Source organism: Numenius arquata, chromosome 1 (genome assembly GCF_964106895.1).
Source record: "Numenius arquata chromosome 1, bNumArq3.hap1.1, whole genome shotgun sequence".
Taxonomy (NCBI): Eukaryota; Metazoa; Chordata; class Aves; order Charadriiformes; family Scolopacidae; genus Numenius; species Numenius arquata.
The window spans coordinates 116147576-116163529 of record NC_133576.1 but is presented as its reverse complement, the minus strand read 5'-3'; the positions used below and the strand labels follow the sequence as shown (position 1 = coordinate 116163529).

Below are 15954 nucleotides of genomic sequence, written 5' to 3'. Positions count from 1 at the left end.
TGTCCTTCATTTTACTGCTCCTGTGACAATGCCCACATGACAACAGCCCATGAAGCATCACCAAAATTGTCCTCTCTCCATAAGGCATCACCAAAAGGGTCCTCTCTCTGGCCTGACTATGCTTGTATCTTGCTCTACGAAGCCCAGATCCTGGTAATGTCAGCCCAGCATCTCATCCTTATTGCAATATTCAGACACCCTCTGAACTACCTCATTTGAATCCATGCAAAACAAAGCTCTTTATATCTTGGTTTCAGAAGATCAATTTGTCGTCCTCTCCCATCCTCCCCACAGACACAGCCTTGTGGTACTCCCTGTAAGGTCGTCCTCTTTGAGCTCACCTCTTCTATCAAATCTTACAGCTCAATGAGACTGACTATTCCTCACTTTGCCCAGCTAACAGCAGCAGATTCAACTTCCAGTCTATCATCTACCTCTCTTGCTTTCCTTCCATTCACATGTAAAGTTAACCTATTAAACTTTAAACATAGGGTTTTTATATACTTAAAAGCTTTAAATGTAGTTAACTTGTAAATTTTAACATAGCTAACATAGTAAACTCATCTTCAAAATTTCTTCTTGAGCTACTGTTGTGGTGCTCTACAGCTCAGGCTCATCTGACACTGGTTAGGTGGATATGGACTTCTCTTTCTACTTCTTTCTACTCTCTACTTCCACTTCTACGCATTGTTTTTTGCTGCCATCTCATCACCCTAACCTTCACTGCAGGCAAGTTTGGAGTAAGGTGGGGCTGTGAAGCAGTCTGACTGTCAGGGCAGTCAGGGTACCACAAGGAAAAGTCCTCCTAACGTAGAAAGTCTTCACTCTGGGTAGGACTAGGGACTATTCTCTCTCATTACCATCATCTCCAGGAAGGCAAGAAGGCATCTGTTGAATCAGTATAATAGCCTTGACCTCCATTTGCCCTTTGTCTTTCCAGCTGTAGAGTCCCACCCTTATCTCTCATTAACCACGTAAAAATAAAAACACCGTTTTGTTTTCCCACCTCCAGGCAGCTGCAGAACCTTCCCCGACCAGCCTTAAGTCAAATCTCTTGTCCCTGGAGTCCTAACTCTTGGGAAACCCACTAAGCAGTCTTGGTTTGCAATCTGTGAAAAGCAGCATTTTCCCTTGTGCTCCGTGCCTTTCGGCTGGCTTCATCTGGGATCAACCAAGGGGGGAGATGATACAGGCTGAACTCATGGCAAAGGAATGCAAGGGAGAGAATGGCAGTGGCAAAGGAACAAACTAAAAATTAGGTTATTTAATTTCTCTGTGGTATAATTTACTATTTCAAATGAAGACCAGTATTATTTACCCTCCCTGTTCCGAGTCCCAGTGTTTCTCTTTCTTTACTGTACTGGCCTACAAGACTTGGGCTCCTCAGAAGACTTTTCTTGGCCGTCTTGGCTTTACCAGCTGTTGACACTGACTCAGCCCTTGAGCTGTTAGCCAAATGACATAGTTAGCAAAGGCTGACCTCCTTGACTGACTTGGCCAGAGACATCTCCTGTGCAGAAAAGAAGAGAAGCGGGACTTACGGGTGCAGCTCTGCCAGGAGAATCAGGCACATGGTATCTAACATTTTTGCATGCTTTCTAAGCCCTGCCAAACTTCTGGAGACTTTCCCTTTGCAGTTCTGTCCCCATAGGGTCTCCTGGAGGAAAGATGCGGAGATGGCCAGAGCATGGAGAATAACATTCGCCCAGGTCACAGTCACATTGCCTTTGTGGAGCCCCATGGAGACAGGCGGGGAGGGACTTGGAGTCAGTCATTGCCATTTACATCACAGCTGCATCCCCACTGACAGGTGTGGCCTTATTTCCATCATTTTCTTGGCTGTTTGGAGGTTCATCATCAGATATGATTGCTGGCCAGATCACGCCTGGGTGTCACAGCTCTGCAGCGCACTCGGAGGCACAGCACCAGGAGTTCCCCATCCCTGCTTCTACTGAGGTCAGGGCAGGGGCCCCATCAGCTGCCACACATGCAAGGACATGACCTTAAAATCACAACTTTTTTAAACATTTTGGAGGAATACAGGTTGCTGACAGAGGCTTTGAAATAACCCAAATTTTAGGTCAGGATGAAAACTCTGTGAAGCTAGCTTCAAAGAAAGATTTAGTTTGGTCATATCTGTAATCTGGGGATTGATTAAAAGAAGAAAAGTTTCAGTAACTAATTTCTACAGGGTCTGAAATATAACAGGTTATTAAATACACAACCTAATGGCTGCAGAATCTGACAGAGATATTGTTCTCTCCGAGCACTTGTAAATAGAGTATTTCAGATGATTAAATAGCTAATAAAGTCAGAGTCTTTACTAAGCAGATGGATACCAGCAATACTGCAAAGGTAATTATAGATTTCTATCAAAAAATTCTTGACTCAAAATATTTATTCTCAGACTGAAGTTAATATGCTGGTCTCAATTAAAAAGAAAATATTTTAGCCACTATTAAAAAGTTTCAAATTTGGTCTAGTGTAGTGGCTTTCAATTACAACCAGTTTCAAGGTGTATGTTTTCAGATTGGAAATTTTTTCAAGGTAAATTCTCAGCAGTTGTCACATCAAACTATTTCTTCCATTAATCATGATCTAAGGCTTTTTTGGCAGCATAGGGATCATAAAATCATAGAATCATAGGATAGTTTGGGTTGGAAGGGACATTAAAGATCAACGAGTTCCAACCCCCTGCCATGGGCAGGGACACCTCCCACTAGAGCAGGTTGCTCAAAGCCCCATCCAGCCTGGCCTTGAACACCTCCAGGGATGGGGCATCCACAACTTCTCTGGGCAACCTGTTCCAATGTCTCACCACCCTCACAGTAAAGAATTTCTTCCTAATATCTAATGTAAATCTCTCCTGTTTCAGTTTAAAACTGTTACCCCTTGTCCTATCACTACATGCCCTTGTAAAAAGTCCCTCTTCAGCTTTCTTATAGGCCCCCTTCAGATACGGAAAGCCGCTACAAGTTCTCTGTGGAGCCTTCTCTTCTCCAGGCTGAACAACCCCAACTCTCTCAGACTGTTCTCATAGGAGACGTGCTTCATCCCTCTGATCATCTTCGTGGCCTCCTCTGGACCCGCTCCAACAGGTCCATGTCCTTCTTAGTTGGGGGCTCCAGAGCTGGACACAGTACTCCACGTGGTGTCTCATGAGCGCAGAGTAGAGGGGCAGAATCACCTCCCGTGACCTGCTGGCCACACTTCTCTTGATGCAGCCCAGGATGTGGTTGGCTTTCTGGGCTGTGAGCGCACATTGCTGGCCCATGTTGAGCTTCTCATCAATCAACACCCCCAAGATCTGCATCTTTGGGCTGTGTTTTTCCTTTGCTCCTTCACAGACATTAGATAGTTGTAATATCTGTACCCCTCCAAAGTTGCAGAGTGGTAAGAAAGGGTCAAAGAAACAGAAAACTGTTAGGGATGCTTTCAGAACAGAAAAACTACAGAAGAATCCTGCATGCACAAAATTATTCATTTGCCTTTGTTGCTATTTCAGCCTGCCTTTTTTTCCACTGATCTTTTAGATCCTTTACTCCTTCCCTGTGAGGGCTATTAGAAAACCAGGGTATTTTTTTCTATCTTGCATACACTGCTATGTTCGCTAATTCACAGACTGCAGAAAAAAAGTTCCTTACATAGTAAATTATCCCATTATCACAGAGGAGCATGCTGCAGAGCTTGTATTTATGCTGAAGCTAGTTTATCTCTTCCTATGATTATTTTTGCCTGGTTTATAAAAATGTAATAGATGCTCATTTCCATTTAGTTGAGCCAACACGCATCATACAGCAATGCCCATGTCTGCCTTGCTTTGCATTTCTTTATGTCATTGCCTATGCCCGCTTCACCAACACTGACCCAATGCCTCAACACGCTCTTTTTCCTCTTTGAAGCCCTCTCTTGAGGGCTCAATGCTACTGTAAATTCAGTTGAGAAATTAGAGGGCAATGGCTCAACTGTAGAGCAATAAAAGATATTTTAAATATATACAAAGAAAACCTGTTTTTTCATTCCTCTCCTACCATTTGGGTAGTGCTGCGTTTCTCAGACAAAGCATTTCCAAGAAGCAGAGAGTTTCTGGGTATGTGCGTATGACACCTGGGCTGGAGAAGAGGGCTGAAGACCAGCACACTCCTGCTGTATGTGGCTGTCTCTACCACCTGTGGCTCCAGCACCACCATCCATGGGGTAAAGGACAGCCCATGCTCACCCCACCTATAAAATACAGCATGGAGGTGGCTGTGACCACAGCTGCGTGGGCAGCTTAACCTGCTCTGACATTGTTAAGAAATGCCCTCACAGATTTCATGTCCAAGCATTATATCCCCTGGTAAATCACCGGTAAAGAATGGCTGCCAGAGCCTGAACTCCAGCCCTCCAGGAAGATCATGCCACGGGTCAAGAGAGGGTTGCTGGTGTACTCGATCATGTGGATTGATTGTAAAAATAGTCATACCAAAACCACGAGCAGGACTATCCCTTAGTTATCCTTTCTTCCCAGGAAGATCAGTCTCACAGGCAAACTATAAGTAAAGGATTTCAGCAGCGTGTGAGTGGGACGGATGCCTGCACGGTCAGAGGGGGTCGTTGCACCATGGATGCAAGCACGGGGAGCATTACAAAGGACCGATCCCTGTCCAAGTACATGAGTGTGCAGGATCCAGCAGGTTTTGGAGGCTGCTACGATACATATTAAACTACTTGCTCTTCTGCATCTAAATACGGGTGCCAGGTAGGTTGAGAGTTAGGTCCAAGCCAGAGATTTTTATCAAAATCACAAATTTATATGCCAGAGCTGAAGGAGTCTTGTATCCTGTTGTTTTTTTTTTCTTTTGGATTACCAGCCATCGAAAGAGATCTTGCTGCTAAATGTTTACTTAGGTTATTGAGGCACTTACACTTCATCTGAGATTTTGGTTTGTTCCCATTTCTAGTGAAGTTTGAGTGTAATAAAGAGTATTTTAACCTCTATTTACTGCACTGACCATCAGCTACCTAGATCTTTTATTTCCACTGTCAGTGACAACAAGAAATTGGTGACAAAAATGACTATTGTGGTTGTAACTGCAGTGTTATTTATAAACAGCTAGATGCAGAAAAAATGCAATTTAAATTTCATTGTGAGCAATATTCAGGCCTAGAGCTCCCTAATGCACAATTCATTGCTGCTTAAATTGTAGTCATTACTCTCATACTGCAATACTGTTTGTCATGATAAAGGAAAATTACTTTTCTGTCAATTACTCCTGCAAGATTAGTTAATTTACATTTGCAAAGGGTATGGAACAGCATCTCAATTCCACGGAGATGTTTCTCAGAATTTTGGGCAATTTAAGGCTTGGGGGGAAAAGTAAATGGAAGTTGGCTTTAAAATTTTAAAAAGGGATGCTGCATACGTCCCAAGGTCTTTGTACCCCTATGAAGAGCAGCAATGAAGAGTCGATATATCATCACTTACAGACTGCTAACTTCAGAGTTACAGAAAAGTGGACTGAGGACCTGGAAGACCTGAAGCACGTTTCTCTCTGCTTCACTACTGGGCAGCCAAGCTGGCAGCATTTGAAATCACTGCTCCTGACTACATGCGAGTTGTGTGTGCAAGTAATCTACAGAAAACATCCTACCCTTTGGCATCCCTTTCTGCAAACATCTGTATGTTTGTTTAATCCATGTTGGCATGGAGATAGCAAGAGCCAAAAGCATGAGAAGGAATGTTATTTTCACTTACTTGCTTGGAAATTCTGGGTGAGTTTTAGCATGCCTGACTTGGATGCCCACCTGAGGCATCACAGTTCCTGATCCTAGCAGCCTAATTTAAGGTGTTGAAGTTTGGTGCCTGAGTTCCTTGGAGGGGTGAGGGAGTACGGGAGTGCAACAGTGCCTGAGGGACAGTGCTATTTCACCATGCTGGAGCAGCCAAGAGGCCCGAGCATCCCCTGGGATTCTTCTCACTAAAACCAGAGGTGGCATGGGAGGCAGCAGTGGCTGTGCTAGCTGCAACTTGCCCAATGCTCCTGGGGGTGAGGGCACCTGCTGCAGACATGATGCCGTCGCTCCCCAGCCTGCAGGGATTCACACCGACATTTTCCTGACAGAGAGAGTAACATTTGGCGAGGTCTCAAATTTAGCACCCAGAGTGGGCAGGGTTATAACCCACCTCTGCCCTGCAGCCCTGCAGAGTTGCTTAAAGCACCTCGAAGCTGAGGTCGTGGGTTTTTTCCTGTGAGTTGAGCAGAACCTGTGGAGCGCAGACACACCATGCAGGCGTACTCCCACGGACTACGTGCAGCTGGCACAGCAGAGCTTAATCTCTAGGTATTATTGCAATTAAAATGATGAAATACCAACAGCACAGGCATCCTCAACACTGATGCTTGTGTTCAGGCATGTCGGACTATGCTGATACCAATATCCTGATCCTATATTGGCATCACAGCTCTCATGGCGTTTTGCAATGTTTTAAATTTTAACCCCCGCCAAATTCCAGCCAATATAGTCGCAGTCCTCCTTCCCAATATTGCTCTCAACGAGGGGCAGAGTATCCTTATCTTTCCTCCCCAGCTGGAGCCGTGTGTGGTTGCTGTTGCTGCGCTTCAGTGCAGAATGTTTCAAAGGCAGAAATTACACAGGAGGAAGCTCTCTGAAGAGTTTAAGAAGTGTTTGAGGGCACCTTAATTATATATTATTTCTGTTCACATTAGGTTTAGTGAACCTGCAACGCTGCTCAACCTAAAACCGGACCCTGCTCCAGCCACCCATGAAAAACATTACAAAGTGCTTAAAAATCACCAATGTTTATGTTGCCTTTAATTATTTTCCATTTCTGTTACCTGGATTTTCTTTTGAGATGCATTTTCTTGGTTAACGTCAAGGCTAGAATTCTACCTTGCGCAAAAGGTAAATCCACATAGGTTTCCATGAATCATGTTATAACTAGATGTTATAGATGTTAAGAATGATGTTAAGAATGATGTTATAACTAGATGGCTGGATGAGGGGAGAGCAGCAGATGTCATCTACCTTGATTTCAGCAAGGCTTTTGACACTGTCTCCCAGAACATCCTCATTAGGAAACTGAGGAGGTGTGGGCTAGATGAGGGGGCAGTGAGGTGGATTGAGAGCTGGTTGTGTGACAGGACTCAGAGGGTTGTAATTAATGGAGCAGGGTCAAGTTGGAGGCCTGTAACCAGTGGTGTCCCCCAAGAGTCAATACTTGGTCCAGTTTTGTTCAACGTATTTATCAATGACCTGGATGAGGGGACAGAGTGTATCCTCAGCAAGTTTGCTGATGATACCAAACTGGGAGGGCTGGCTGACACTCCAGAGGACTGTGCTGCCATCCAGTGTGACCTGGACAGGCTGGAGAGCTGGGCAGAGAAGAACCTAATGAGGCTCAATAAAGGCAAGTGTAGGATCCTGTACCTGGGGAGGAAGAACCCCAGGCACCAATATGGGTTAGGGATGGATCTTCTGGAAAGCACGTCTGAGGAGAAGGATCTGGGAGTCCTGGTGGATAGTAAACTTTCTATGAGCCAGCAATGTGCCCTTGTTGCCAAGAGGGCCACTGGGATCCTGGGCTGCATAGGGAAGAGTGTGGCCAGTAGGTCGAGGGAGGTCATTCTCGCCCTCTACTCTGCACTGATGAGGCCACAACTGGAATACTGCCTCCAGTTCTGGGCTCCCCAGTTCAAGAGAGACAGGGAACTACTGGAAAGAGTCCAACGTAGGGCAACAAAGATGGTTAAGAGATTGGAGCATCTCCCTTATGAGGAAAGGCTGAGAGAGCTGGGGCTCTTTAGCCTGGAGAAGAGAAGGCTGAGGGGAGACCTTATTAATGCTTACAACTATGTAAAGGGCGGTTTGAGGGATGATGGAGCTGGACTCTTTTCAGTGGTTCCCAGTGACAGGATGAGGGGCAATGGGCACAAACTGGAACAGCGGAAGTTCCACTCAAATATGAGGAAGAACTTCTTTACGGTGAGGGTGACAGAGCACTGGAACAGGCTGCCCAGGGAGGTTGTGGAGTCCCCTTCTCTGGAGATTTTCAAGACCCGCCTGGGTGCAGTCCTGAGTAATGTGCTCTAGGCAATCCTGCTTTGGCAGGGGAGTTGGACTAGATGATCTCTAGAAGGTCCCTTCCAACTCCAACAATTCCGTGATTCCGTGATTCTGTGAATCAGTGTTTTAATTAGGAAGGCCTAAATTCTGCTGGTTAATAAAGATAGGTATGAAGACATGAAGGTAGGTGTGAAGATATAAATGTATAAAGATATGTATCAAGGCATAAAGATATACACTGAAATTTTTAAAGTTTCAGCTTGTGATGATGACAGACAATACCTAAAATTATTTTCAGACTTTTTTTCCTTTGGCTAAATTCCAAAATATTAGAGTCAGTCCCACTGGTTTGCTCACAACTTAAGTCTTTAAATGTCCCCTGCTTAAAATAGACTTAATTCCTCCATTTGTATCACTGCAATAATATGCTAGGGAAAAGGCTCTTAACCCTTTATTCGTAGAGGGACAGACATATCTTATTCTGTAAACTGTTGAAAAAGGTAGGGTTTTTTGTGATGGCCAGATATGACCTTCACAGTGCTATCACTTCAGGACATAATGCAGTAGCACTGAAACAGCCGGGGTTTAAATGTTGAAAAATCCAGCTGTGGTTGTAAAGGTTTTGGGAGCAACTGCATTTGGGATCCCTCTAATTTATTTGGACAGAGGCAGAGAGCTCATGGTCTGGGTTGCTCAGCAGTGCACCTCCCTCCTGCCCTGCACATCCCCCTTTCAACAGCGTGAACCCAAATGATGCACCTACCTTTGGCACATGAATACACCTCCTTTTCTGACAACCCACAACCAGCAATTTAATTAAGGTAATTTAATTTGTCTTCAAAACAATGTATTATGCATTAATTAAGTTAACTTAATTTGTCTTCAAAACAGAACATTATTCATTCACCCTAAGGCATGAAACACATAGCACAAAGGGTAAAAAACAACATCAGAGGTACATGACTTTTACTCATACCCTCATCTGTCCCCTCGCCAGCTTTTGTGCTTTCTCATTTTCAGCTTCAAGAAGCATTCGTGTCGTATGAGCACAACCCTGTTTTTTCAGTGCTTTTCCTTGCCCTGTAACTCCCTTCCTTTCACACATTGCTTCTGGAAAGCTTCTCTCAGGTGACTCAAAGGCCCCAATTTCACAAAGATTTTGACAGATTATAGTGTGATACTTCTCAGGCCTGAAAAAACAGTGATATTAGCAGTGTCGCAGCCAAGGTGTTATCTCTTATGTCCACAAACCTCCTTAAATTTGCAGGCTCTTTTGTACGTGCTAAGCCACTGCTTCTCTTCTTCTGCTCCATCCCTTTCATAGCCCTTACTGACTCAGTGCACGACAAATATCCCCATCTCACAAGTGCATATGTGGAAGCAGAATATTCATTTTAAAAATAAAAATATCAGGCAGATTTTTCTACTTTCCTACTTATTCCAAAATAACAGCCTGTGATACGTTCCTGTCAGCAGCAGCAGATGCAACAGAATGATAAATATTTATAAAAAGTAAGATTCTATAAAACTTTAAAGTTGTGATAAGACATTATAAATGTCTATAAAAGTTTTGTAATTAGGCTGCATACATCATATGAATATTTTGTGTTACAGGTAAGTCTTGTGCCCATACAGATGGAATTTAGTAAGTTATTTTGGACTAATGGAGTGCTGTTGTTGAGAACATGCCTACATAGCACAAAAATATCTGAGCAATGATAAAAAGTACTTCAAAAGAAACTATTTTAGCTGCAGTTCAGTGGAGCCTTAGCTTCATCTAATCCTCACTTCAGTGGTAGATATGAGCACACTTCATTCTAGGAACTTGTGAAGCGCCAAAGAAGAACAGGCACTTCCCTGCCCGTTGGCCTCGTCGGTGGTTTTTTTTCTCGGTGATGCTGAATGTTTAGAGACTTGAGTGTCCCTGGAAATCCACACAGCAGGTACCGCTTCTAATGAACTCCTTAAAATCTGAACATACTCTGTTTTTGTTTCCTGTTCAGAGTAACCAGGAAACCAGCCTCACCCCAGACCTTACACGGAGTCCTCCCCTTAAGATCCTTTTGCAGCTTTGGCATTTCCAACTAGCAGAGATGAATTGCCTATTGGTAAAAATATTGCAGAATTTCAGCTCTTTAGTGGCAGCAAGAGAGGTATAAACCAGCCATTTCTGACCAGCAATAGCAGTATGAGCTGGCTCTCCCATCTGAAAAGCAGCCAATTTATGCCTTTGGGATGAATTTCAGGAGATAGGACAGAGCCTGCAGATAGCCACACAAAACCTCTTTGCTCTTTAGGGCAGCAGCTCTGGACTATTCTAGCACGCAGAGCAGGGAAATCAAAGCGGTCATAAGGAAGCCCCACCTATAGTACAAAATAATCCCATTAGTCTCTCCTCGGCAAAGACCTGGGAGTTATTTTGCTGGGTAGGTGGCCATGGGAACAGTGTGGTTATCATCACAAAACAGAGGCGGAAACAGAACTTGCTCTAGGAATGGGGAAGCAGCTTCCAGGATGTCTCAGAGTATCACAGAGAGCGGTACTTTCACAGCAAGAAGCCAAGCTTCCTAAAACAACATCACCAGTAAAGAACAACATAAACCTAAAAATTATCAATGAAAACCCAAAATCTTTCTGAGTAGGAGGAAAGAAAATAGAGTACACATGCACTTTATTGCTTGAGGTGTTTGTCAAAGGGTTAGACAAGGTACGACGGCAAGTAGTTGGACTTAGCACCTTTCTGCAAAACTATGTATAGTTTGAAGAGACGTAACTGAAGTTGGTGGAATAGAAGTGAAATTGTGCTGTTTAATCTTTTCTTTTGGAAGAAGCTGGAGGTAAGAGCACAACTAGAAGCTGGCAGGACCACAGCCATCCTCCTGCTAGCAACAAGCCCAGCCGCAGCAGCTCTTGTGTTACGTCCTCGCCCAGCCTGGCAGGGGTGCCAGCTGCATGTATGGAGCCACATTCCAACTCTGGTCACGCTGGAATGAATCCAGGGTCATGTCATTGACTTCAATGAAGCTATTCTTTATTCACGCTTGCCTAGCTGAGAATCTGGCCCATTCTATATAGGTAGCAATGTCTAATAGAGAAAAGAGTGCTAAACTAAGGGAACAAGAAGAACCAGACTGTCACATAAACACAAAATATTTTACATTATAAGGATATAGAGGCTCTTTAGTTTTAGGAATTTATCAGCATTTAAAGGACAGGCCACTGAAAAGCATTTCTGTATATGTCCACATTTTTATTTTAACCGTCCTTCTCTATTTTAGAAAATGGAAAGAAAATTGTTTGATTTTAACATTATTGAAATAAAAATACTGCAATTTGTTCAACACAGAATACTAATTCATTATACATTTATTAGCAGTTTGGGTTAAAACGTCTTCCATTTAGGATTTTCTCCATGTCAGTTAAGAAGGCCTCTCTGGTTGAAATATGTTTTCTCTCTCAGAGCATTTTTCTGTCAGAGCCAAATTCAGCTTTGGGAAAAACACTGTGTTTTGGTCTGCTGGACAAATCCGGGGTGTCCCTGCTGTAGTGAGCAACAAAAGATAGAGGAAAGGAATGAAGGCAAGGGAAATTTATCATCACTTTGATGATAAATTTCCAGTAAGTTCAGATTCACTCAGGCCACAGCTTGATGATACTCTAAGTCTAACTTTAGAGATCCCAGTGCTGTAACAAAACCTCTGCAACCAATAATGTAAGAGTAGCAAAATGGTATAGATTTACTCTAGCAGTTAATTTGTTAAAGAAATATTGACATTTACTTTGTACCAGGCAATGGAATGAATTGCCTCATCGCCAGTTGTACAGAGTTGGTATACATCCCATGTTATGTGCTCTGACTAATTCAGCAGAAATGCACTCGTATGCCCACACCTCATCTGGATGCTGCTTGTGTTGCTGCGTGATCTGGAGGAGCCCAGGTGGAGAACGAGTGGTGGTGGATCCACTGGGGGTGGGATTTCTGCCATACCTACTTAGCCATAACACGCCACTGATTTTTCTTTTCATATCACCGTTGGATTTCACCTGGACCCAACAGAATACAAAAGCATAAACTGATGCAATGCACTTGCCAAGGCACAGAAACTTGAAGTTGCTTGCTTTCTAAGGAAAATATGTGTTAAATTGGGAAGGATGTTGGATTGTTTTGGATAGCTGGAGAAGAGCTGTGGAACAATCCAGACAGAATTCGAAACAACTTTTCTTTTTTTTTAAAAAAGATGTATCTCAGCTTTTACTAACTTTATCTAAGTGAATCAAGAAAAGTTCCAGCATAGCTCTTTTCACTGAATATTGTATATAAAATAATGTCCTAGGATAACAGAGGTCATCCTAGACCATCCTGGACGGTTCCCACAGGAAAGCGAAAATATCATAAGCCTGGAGTCACAGACTGCCGGCTCAGGTTTGGACTCCTGACCTGGGTACCAGCCCCTAGAGCTCTCCCACAGAAAAACATTTCATTATTCCTATTCAAACACATGCAAGAAAGAGCAGGTTATTAATGTTTCAGATACAAGAATGATCCTCGTGTGCTATGTACCTGTTAAATTTATTTCTAAAAATCTGCATCAGAGTGGACAATATTCTCTTAAACTCATTTCCCGCAATCATCATTAATTGGCCAGCTTGCTAACACCTGGTACCAACAGATTTTTCATCCAGCGAGCGCAGTGCCACACAATGGTAACAGCAGGTTTTAACCTGATCCCTCTCTACACGCAAGCAAACATCAAGTGACGCCCGTGACAAAGACACACAGACCAGCCTGACATTTGCTGATAACTCCCAGGAGATTCTCCCTCAGCACAACTAGTCCTGCTCAAACACATTTTCCAGTGGAACAGATAATTTGAAACCATTTCCAGCTAGACTAATTGCATTCACTGAAAAGAGCATCCTCCCTCTCCTCAGTACACATTTATTAGTGCAGCCACAAATGCAGCTAACGCTTTGTGAAGTTTTCCAAAGCAATAATTATTTCATCTTACGAGAATTCGCAACAGCTTGCTTGATAATGAAAAGTTATTATGCAGATATATATACTTCATGCAAAGTTGCACACCAAAAAAAAAAAAAAAAAAAAAAAAAAAGGTAGGCGTTTAAAACTGATGTTTAAATTCCACTCACAGTTTTGAAGTCTAAGCACAAAACTTTGCAGCTGTAGCTCCAAGCTGTCTGGAAAGATAATGCAGTCCATCAGATATCCTGGTTTTGTTTTCTTGCATGAAAATATCAGCTGTCAGAGGCACAGGAGCGGACTTCAAGGCCCGGCCCCTTCTGCGGAGCACACCAATCGGGAGACCCTGGGAGCACATGTGGAAAGCCGTCACGGGCAGCATATGCTCCGTGGGACCCGGCTGCCAGACGAGCGCAGGTGACAGTGAAACGGGGGGCTGGGGGTGCCCCGGCCAGGGCTGCCGGCCCCGAGCCCCACTGGGGAGGAGAAGCGGGGGGCTGGAGGGGGAGCACCACCTTGGTCGTGGGAGCAAAGGCAGAGCCTGTTGCAGACCGCATCAGTGCTACTGGTCACCATAAGGACACCAGAGCCTGTGCCTTACTCCTTTGGGCCTTATTCTTAAAAATAATCTCATCTGCCATTCATTGTATTGAATGCTTCTTCACTTTTTCTCCGAGTTGCTATCCCAACCCCATTTATGGCTTTTTATTCCAAACCTCATCCCCGCAAAACCATGCCTCTGGAAAGCTCCTGGGCATCGGCAGCCCCTTGTCCCAGCGGGGGTGTCGCTGCTCTGGACCCAGCAGGTCAGCCAATGGGTTTCCTTCCCTTTTCCCCCAAAGTTCACTCTCCCCTCGCTCTGCAACCAGCTGCCCCCAGGCTCCTGCTCCTCCTCTGCCTCCGCCGCTGAAAGCTCCCTGCATCCAGCTTTGCTCCTGCCTGTCAGTCAGAGAGGTCCTTTTCTCCTTGCATCCGCTTAACCCGATGACATTTAAATTCGAACTGCTTGGAAACTGTATTTAGAGACACAGCCCCACAGCTTCCCGGCTCGCTGGGCGCCCAGCCCTGGTGCAGAACCTGGGGTGAGTAAAACGCGGATAACATCAACGCGGGTGGAAAGTGCAGCAGTAACGCAGTGCGTGAAGTCAAAAATCAGACCGTACGTCAGTGAGCGGGATGAACTAACATCTGTAGATTTGTTTTCACTCCTGGAAGCATACCTGCAAGCCACAACATGCTGGGAAGGAAAACCAGTAAACACACCAGCGCAAAAGCTGTGCCTTTTTCCAGCCAAAGTACGAGACCTAAAGGCCTTCCCATCTCACATCTCGCATAATCTCGGTGCTGGCTTTATTAATTCGGAGCAGTAGATTTATTTGACCAAATAGCCTTACTTTTGCAGACAGGGTGCAGGTTAGAGTGGACCGGCTGTAATAAAAAAAAGTCTAGCTCTAGTCTGTGAATAACTTGCTGATTGAATTAAATTAAATTAATTTTGCTTCTACATTCTGTTTTAGTAGGTTAGTAATTCACTAGAGGCTCATTTTATAATGCTTTTCTTACAGCGGATATAATCAGGCTGGTTAAAAACTTTGACAAAACTCCTTTTTCCACCCCCAGAACCCACCGGTTTCTCAGAGGAAAAACTCCTGCAGAAAGACACCGATACAGGACGGACTTCGGTCAGTGAAATAAGTTCCCGCCGGTTTCAGGGTGGAATTTCCCATTTCCAGAGGCCGAGGCCAGCACGCCCCGAGCAGGAAATAACTCTCCGTTAGTAAGAGCCAAGAGCTGTAGTGGAAGTAATTTCTTTTATCGGCCGCCGGCGGGGCGGGGAGGAGCGAGAAGGACCGTCTTTGGGGTGTGTAAGGTCTTTTTCAGCTCCGCAACAAGGAGCAAACTTGTTTCCAGTTCCCAGCTTGGGAACATTTTGTTCAGAGGTTTCCGAGCTGGGAGCGGCCAGGGCAAGGCTGGCCAGAGGTTTTCCTGCCTGATCCTGATCCCAATCCCAATCCCGCGCCCGGGGCTGGGCAGGGGTTCGGAGCTGGGTCAGCCTGCCTGGCTCTCCCCGGGGCTGCACCCCGCAGCACAGCGGGACAAACCTTCACCCCCTTTTGCTGCTGAAGAAGATGCACCATCCAGCAGCGCTTTGGAGGGAGGGGTGGAGGAAAAAATGTTGAGCCTTGTAAAATGGGTATTTCTGTTGAGTCTGAGACCTTACCAGGGCGATGCAGAGGAACCTGAGCAGAAACCTCCCCTGTATGGCCAGGGGATCAGCCTGTGGCTCTGTTACCCCGACATCCTCACTGGCTTTCCACAAGCTTTAAAAGCGTCTGGCTTCATTGTTCCTTTTTTTGATCCTACATGAGGTGAAACCTCCAAAAGAGGCAGTTCTGCCCCATCCAGCGTCATACCCACCTGGCAGTGACAAGCGGGACTACGAATCCGCACTGGCACACCTGAGACCTGCCTTAACCTGCCTCCTGTCCATACAGGTCATAGCCACCGTGGGGGTAGGAGAGTCGGCCCAAATTCGCATCTGGCCTGGGAAACTCAGCCTGCCAGCCTGAGTTAAACACACAGCCAAGCAGACAGTTCTTGAAAGCTAAGCATATATGCACTAATGGCTGAGATTTAACAAGTCACCTTACCACAGCAGTTCAAGAATGAACAGTCCTGTCATCTCTCTCAGCTTATTTACTTACCAACACAGACGGCTCCCCGCAGGACATGTGTGCCATCTACTAATTCCCAGGCATCTCACTGGCAAGCCTTTTTTCCCCAACTCCCAGCACATATATATATATTTTTCCTCTCCTTTTAGTCCTGCTTATGCCTGACTGTGTCATACTAAATTCCTGTCCTTGGTATTTACAGCCTGCAAATATTTGTAGACTTATCACATTGCC

General features: G+C 44.7%; 1 protein-coding gene across 1 annotated transcript in view; it reads right to left on the bottom strand.

The window, feature by feature from the left end:
- Positions 1 to 14869, bottom strand: part of STARD13 (StAR related lipid transfer domain containing 13) — a 315545-nt gene extending 300676 nt beyond the window's left edge. The window contains exons 1-2 of the mRNA XM_074155433.1: positions 14673 to 14869; positions 13216 to 13263 (exon numbers count right to left, since the gene is read on the bottom strand). The gene's annotated coding sequence lies outside the window, so the exon portion shown is untranslated. The remainder of the gene's footprint in view (positions 1 to 13215; positions 13264 to 14672) is intronic.
- Positions 14870 to 15954: the final 1085 nt, after the last annotated feature.